General features: G+C 44.5%; 1 pseudogene; it reads right to left on the reverse strand.

Moving 5' to 3' along the window:
* Positions 1-1196: 1196 nt before the first annotated feature.
* Positions 1197-2118, reverse strand: LOC102943231 (annotated as a pseudogene).
* Between the last annotated feature and the right edge of the window lie 4970 nt (positions 2119-7088).

Below are 7088 nucleotides of genomic sequence, written 5' to 3' on the forward strand. Positions count from 1 at the left end.
GGGAATGATATGCAACAGCATTTGGACACAGAATTTAGATTTTTGCCAGACACATTGCTGAAATCATGCTGGTAAAGATAAAGCATAAAAAATATTAACTACAAAACGATGGATTTTAAGTGATTATAAGTGATAGCAAACAGATCAAAGCAGATTACCTGTCAAATAAATAAAAATGCTAACTAAGCCTAACATACTAGATCGATTGGATATAAATTACCAATTTCTCACCCTGACTGGTGATACAAGCAGTCCACCAAGTCTCCATGTGCAGGCAAGAAATCCCTTTAGCCTGGGACCATCATTTCCACCAGGTCAGTCTTTCTTCCTCAGGTGTTTGAAGGAGGTCGCTTGTGTGGGGAGTGAGTCCAAGAAATGATGTCACTTCCCCCCTTACATAGTTTTCCCACAGAGCGGGGACCCTTTGTTTCAGGACAAGTTCCCAGCCCAGTGTGTTGAAAAATACAGGTACCAAAATGGAGTTCAGTGTCATGTGATCTGTTCCCATGTCCTGGATGCCCTGCTGAGTCATAGCATCCATTACTGATAGCTGTCCTGTGAATGTTTCAGCCAGCCTAAGCTCTTCCATGGTCCATTGTCTTTGCTTATGAGCCATCAGTAAGGCTATATTTTAGTCATGGCTATTTTTAGTAAAAGTCATGGACAGATCTCCCACAGTAAACAAAAACTCATGGCCCGTGACCCCTAAGTAAAATTTGGGCAGAGGGCTGTGGGTGCCCTAGGGGTGGTGGACTGGGGGCACCACATGTGCTGAAGGGGGATGGCCTGGGACCACTACTGGTGCTGGGGTGGGTGGGCAGGTTGTGCCACATGGTCCGGGAACCCTGCTGGTGCTGGGGGCGGAGGGGCGGGAAACAGCACCGCACTGGCCCAGATGCTTTCTCCAATTGATTTAATCATTTGATTAAGAAGAATTGTGATTAATTTCACAATTAATTGCACTGCTAAACAATAATAGACTATCATTTATTTAAATATTTTGCGTTTTTTCTCCATTTTCAAACATATTGATTTGAATTATGACACAGAATACAAAGTGTACAGTGCTCACTTAATATTTGTTTTGGTTAAGTAGCTCATGTAGTCTCAGATTTAAGGGTCCAGGATGGAATAGGTGGCCCGTATTTTTCGTCTCCCATGTCATCAGCGCTGGAGCCAAATGTTGAACTGACCTTTCACTTGACGAACACCCTGATTATCCTCGCACGAAGGTGTTTGCTTTTCATAGTGTACACTATTGGGTTCATCGGGGTGGGTGGAGCAGGTAGATATAGCTCAGGAGAATCTGAAGCAGGGGATAAGAGCCCTCGCCGAATCTATGTATCAAAGACAGGCCGGTCATTGGTGTGTAGAAGAGCAGGATGGCGCAGAGGTGGGAGACGCAGGTGTTCAGGGCCCTAAGACACTCCCCATGGGACATGATGCTCAGCACTGCTGCGAGGATCATCACATAAGAGAGAAAGATGAGCAGTGAGTCCAGACCCACCATCAAGAGTGTAACAGCCAAGCCATAGATGCTGTTTACTCTGATATCTGAACAAGCCATCTTCATGACGTCCTGGTTTATGCAATAGCAATGGGAGAGGACATTGGATCGACAATATTGGAACCGTTGAAGGAGAATAGGCAGTGGGAGTATTACAGCCACCCCTCTTAGCACACACACCTGTCCCATCTTGCCTATTCTTGGCAGGGTTAAGATAGAAGCATATCTCAGCGGGTCACGGATCGCGATGAAGCGGTCAAAGGCTATCAACAAGAGCATGGAGGAATCAATGCATTCAAGCAAGTGGATGAAGAACAACTGGGCAAAACAGACATTGAGGCTGATCTCTCTAGAGTTAAACAAGACTATACCCAGTGTCGTCGGCATGGTGGAAATCGATAAGGCAAGGTCTGTGACGGCCAACATGGAAAGGAAAATATGCATGGGCTCATGGAGGCTTGGATCTGTTTTTATAATGAACAGAATGACTGAATTTCCTACTACGGAAAGCAGAAGGGGATAGAGATCCAGAGATGGACATCTTCTTGACCAGGTATCCCAGAGAGAAGGAACATGGCAGAGTTGAATTTGGTGTCATTGACAGCTGACATAATATACTGGGCAGGTCCGAAGAGTTCTGAACTTTCCTTCCTAAAAGAAAAAAGTACACGAGACTAGATGATATTTAATGAGACATCTTTCTGCTCTTAGTGCAAATCTAGAGACTCCCAGAAGCTCAAGGAAGATCAGAAAAAAACATAGTTTTGGATTTACAAATCAAATAGAAAGAAAGGCATTGCCAGAGTGGATCAGACCCACGGTCCATCTAGCGTAGTATCCAGTGGCCAGTTCCAGATACTTCAGAGGAAGTGGAAGACACCCTAAATAGGCAGCTTTGAAATAACCTGCACCCACTAATTAGACAAATTTTGTGGTGCAAATCAGGAAGGCTTAGAGCTCATCAAAGAGTTTTTGAAACAATTCTCACTATTCTAATTGGATTTTCTGGTTATCTATATAAACAATGGTCCCTCTTTGAATCCTGGTAAACTCTTGGCCCTATTGATATCTTCTAATTGGGAGTTCCACAGCCTACTTGAACGCAGTGTGATTTTACAGTTGTGACTTTCCTACAGACACTCTGTCTGGCCCTCCACTTCTGAGTGTGTTCCATTGTATCATGTGTGACAAAGTTCCTGCTCTGCCTTGGTGGGTCTTGTGCTTATTGTCGGATTTGCTCACCTTGGAGCTTCATGGCAGCCCTCAGCTTGGCTGTTTTTTCTAAATTCACAGTCCAGGTTGACTCCTCCTGTGTCTGACCAGGAGTTGGGAGGATTTGGGGGGAATCCGGGCCCGCCCCCTACTCCGGGTTCCAGCCCAGGGCCCTGTGGAATGCAGCTGTCTAGAGGGCCACCTGGAACAGCTGTGCGACAGCTACAACTCCCTGGGCTACTTCCCCATGGCCTTCTCCCAACACCTTCTTTATCCTCACCATAGGACCTTCCTCCTGGTGTCTGATAATGCTTGTACACCTCAGTCCTCCCACAGTCCACGTTCTCACTCTCAGCTCCTAGCGCCTCTTGCTCCCAGCTCCTCACATGCACACCACAAACTGAAGTGACCTCTTTTTTAAAACCCAGGTGCCCTGATTAGCCTGCCTTAATTGATTCTAGCAGCTTCTTGATTGACTGCAGATGTTCTAATCAGCCTGTCTTAATTGTCTCCAGAAGGTTCCTGACTGTTCTGTAACCTTCCCTGTTACCTTACCCAGGGAAAAGGGACCTACTTAGCCTGGGGCTAATATATCTGCCTTGTATTACTCTCCTATAGCCGTCTAGCGCTACCCTGTCACATATGAGAAGTGTATAAACACATAACAAGTGCTTGGGGAAAACTGTTATTGTATTTATCTGTCCTGCACTAAAGCTATTTATAAATGTGTTTCATTGCCTCATTGTATATACTTTTCTATTTTCTCCACTCCTGAGAGTCCAAATTAAGCCATTGCCTCTTTGCAGTACATGAGATACATTCTTAGGCACAAGTTCTTAATTCAATAACATTGACTTGAATGGCATCACTCCAGATTTACCTGTACAAATTCAATCAGAACCGGGCTCTGTTAACTTTCCCTTACCAAATGCTCCCAGTGATACACTCTGACCCCCCAAAACCCTTCCAAGGGAAGTTGAAGTGCTTTGAATGGCTAATGTTGTCTGAATCCAGAGAGTTCAACCATCCTACAGGCTTCTCTTCATCCTCACAGGACCTTCGTCCTCTCCCCGTGCAACAGTCTGTAGATATCTGGCAAGTTACAAGCTAAAATGGAGTTACTTCAGCTGGGCAGGGTAGGGATTGCTATCACAATGGGTGAATACTGCAAACACTGGTGTTGCACTATTATCCAGTTAAGTGTGCAAATTACTTCAGCCGTGCTCATGTCAGAGGTGATTGGCGTAAATGACTTACAACAACAATAACACTCCCCTTTCCTGCACCTCAGCTCTACTCTTTGCTGAAACATTGACCAGAAGTTCTGGTCTCTCAGAACTTTCTTGAAAGTCTTGAACAAGTATTGCAGCATTATTATGTGCATGACCCTTAATATAACTGTCAGAAAATTGCACAAACCTATTGCAAACAGTATGTAGAGTATTTTTGAAATACGTTCTAATGCAAAAGTCATTAAGTCATAAAGTCACCACTGCTCTTTCCTGTAGATATTCCAACAACTCTGCTGCTAACTTTTGATATACAGGCATGGCATGAAAGTTTGGTTTCTAATATTTAAATTACAAAGAAGAGTTTTTGGCATAATATTTTCATATCTCTTCTTTAGTACACACATGTTAACCCATTCTTTCTCCTCTGATCTTCTTTCAGAGATTTCTCAGGTTAGAGTGGGTCTTAAAATGTGGCGTCTGTCATCTGGATTTCTTCAGAACCTGAAAAGATCACAGCATCTCAGTCCTCAGTCAATCATTTGTCAACAAACAAAAGTCAAGAAGCTCCTCTCTCCCTGGGTTTAAAGCTGACCTTTACACCTCAGGTTCTGTTCTGTAGGTCTGTAGTCTATATTGGGAGTGGTAAAAATCATTGGGGTCAGTAGAGAAAATATTCATTCCCTGAGCTCTCACTCTCTAGTACATAGTATCCCCAGCACCTGTTATTCAGCCACCATGAGGGTTTGCAGGAAGTGGATTTCAAAGTCAAATGCATGAGTATTCATGGAAATGGAACTGCATTTCACACATTAAATTAGTTGTCAAGGTTACTTCCCCACTCTGAACTCTAGGGTACAGATGTGGGGACCTGCATGAAAACCTCCTAAGCTTACTTTTACCAGCTTAGGTTAAAACTTCCCCAAGGTACAAATTATTTTACCCTTTGCCCCTGGACTTCCACTGCCACCACCAAACTTAATCTGGGTTCCTGAGAAAATGTAGTTTGGACACGTCTTTCCCCCCAAAATCCTCCCAACCCTTGCACCCCACTTCCTGGGGAAGGTTTAGTAAAAATCCTCACCAATTTGCATAGGTGACCACAGACCCAAACCCTTGGATCTTAGAACAATGAAAAAGCATTCAGTTTCCTTACAAGAAGACTTTTAATAGAAGGAAAAAAAAGAATCACCTCTGTAAAATCAGGATGGTAAATACCTTACAGGGTAATTAGATTCAAAACATAGAGAATCCCTCTAGTCAAAACCTTAAATTACAAAAAAGACACACAGACAGGAATATTCATCCTATTCAGCACAGCTATTTTCTCAGCCATTTAAAGAAATCATAGTCTAACACATACCTAGCTAGATTACTTACTAAGTTCTAAGACTCCATTACTGTTTTGTCTCCGGCAAAAGCATCACACAGACAGACCCAGACCCTTTGTTTTTCTCCCTCCTCCCAGCTTTTGAAAGTATCTTGTCTCCTCATTGGTCATTTTGGTCAGGTGCCAGCAAGGTTACCTTTAGCTTCTTAACCCTTTACAGGTGAGAGGATTTTTCCTCTGGCCAGGAGGGATTTTAAAGGGATTTACCCTTCCCTTTATATTTATGACAGTAGTCTATTGTTCTCTCTCTCTCTCTGATATCAGGGGGTAGCCGTGTTAGTCTGTATCCACAAAAAAAACTAAGGAGTCGGGAAGGAGTCTGTTAGTGTTTAAGGTGCCACCGGACTCCTTGTTGTTTCTCTCTCTTTGACAGTCTCTGTCCTGTATTCATAAAATCCGTAGCACCTGGGAATGGCATTGGGTCAGACGTGGAGCGGAGCTGCCATAATGAGTGTGTGTGTTAAACCCAATTCTTGGGATGTTTCCTGTAGAGCTATATTGGGTTAACTATTGGGATGTTTATGCAATGACTGTATTTGTTTAACTCAATCTGGTTCTTCTTAGTTTAATCTCAGGCTGCTGGAAAACAAGCAGGGCAAGAAGGAACAGCTCAAGAAAATCCACCTCTCAATAAGCACTTCAAGGAGGTTGAGAGACAACACCGGAGCTACTAGCTGGGAAGAGCCTATTTCTGGGCTCCAGCCACGTTACACAGCCTGTTTTGCCAGGGCTGGGAGTCTGTCGAGAGGTCGGGCAGCTGTTGCTGAGAAGCTCTTCAGATTGACAGACACAGAGACATCTGGGGAAGTCTGTCGGCCTTTGGCCTGCCTGGGTCCTCATCAGAGTGAGATGGCTCGGGGACAGAGATGTGTACATACTGTTGGCTGAAAACTCCCTTCTTCTCCCATGTTAGTCTTTTTCCCTGCTGTTCAGGTTAAACAGTATTTTGGTTCAAGAAGGCTGACTGGGCACTCGTCTCATCACTGCTCCCAGATTCCCAGACAAAAGAACCACAGGTGCCAAACCCTCTTGGATGTGCTCTATCCACAGTTGACACACAGTGTGCTGTAGCCCAGGATCCAGTCCAAGAGTGGGAGGATCCTGGGATTCCAGCCCATAAGAGGGCAGGGTACAAGTCCTGACATTAGGAATTCGGAGACCAGAGATGGGGCAGAGATGCAGATAGTCCTGTAACTCTGAGGGGCATCTACAGGAAAGAAATTCTGGAACCCTCAGCCAGTCAGGAAACAGAAATATGCCCTGTTGTACCTGTTACCACAGAGTAACATAGCTCTGAATTCCTGCATTCACAATCAAGCCAGATTATAAAATCTTTGAAAACATATTTGCTGATTAAAGTTCCAGAAGCATATAAACCTGAGACGATTTGGAAACTAGTCACCGATATTCCGTGGGGTCTCCTATCGCTCAGCCCCTGGCAGGATCGGGCGCAGGGCACAGAACACCTCTAGAAATGGGACCCCTTGAGAAATCCTGACTTGGGGCATAGGGGTTTTAGCACTCCGAACTCACTTTGAATCTCAGATTTCTGTGTAGCTTGAATAACCCACCATAGACTCTGGGCAGATGTAGAGGAGTTTCCCAAGCTAGCTAGCACTGCCTGCCCTCCAACCCCATCACTGAGTCACTCAGAGAGCCCAGCTGAGTCCTTTGCCGCTGCACAGAACCTCGTGAAATGGAAACAGCTTCCAGCCTTTCCCCTTCACTTAGCATTTTAAAGACAGTGAAA

Source organism: Chelonia mydas, chromosome 1 (assembly GCF_015237465.2).
Source record: "Chelonia mydas isolate rCheMyd1 chromosome 1, rCheMyd1.pri.v2, whole genome shotgun sequence".
Lineage (NCBI taxonomy): Eukaryota > Metazoa > Chordata > Testudines > Cheloniidae > Chelonia > Chelonia mydas.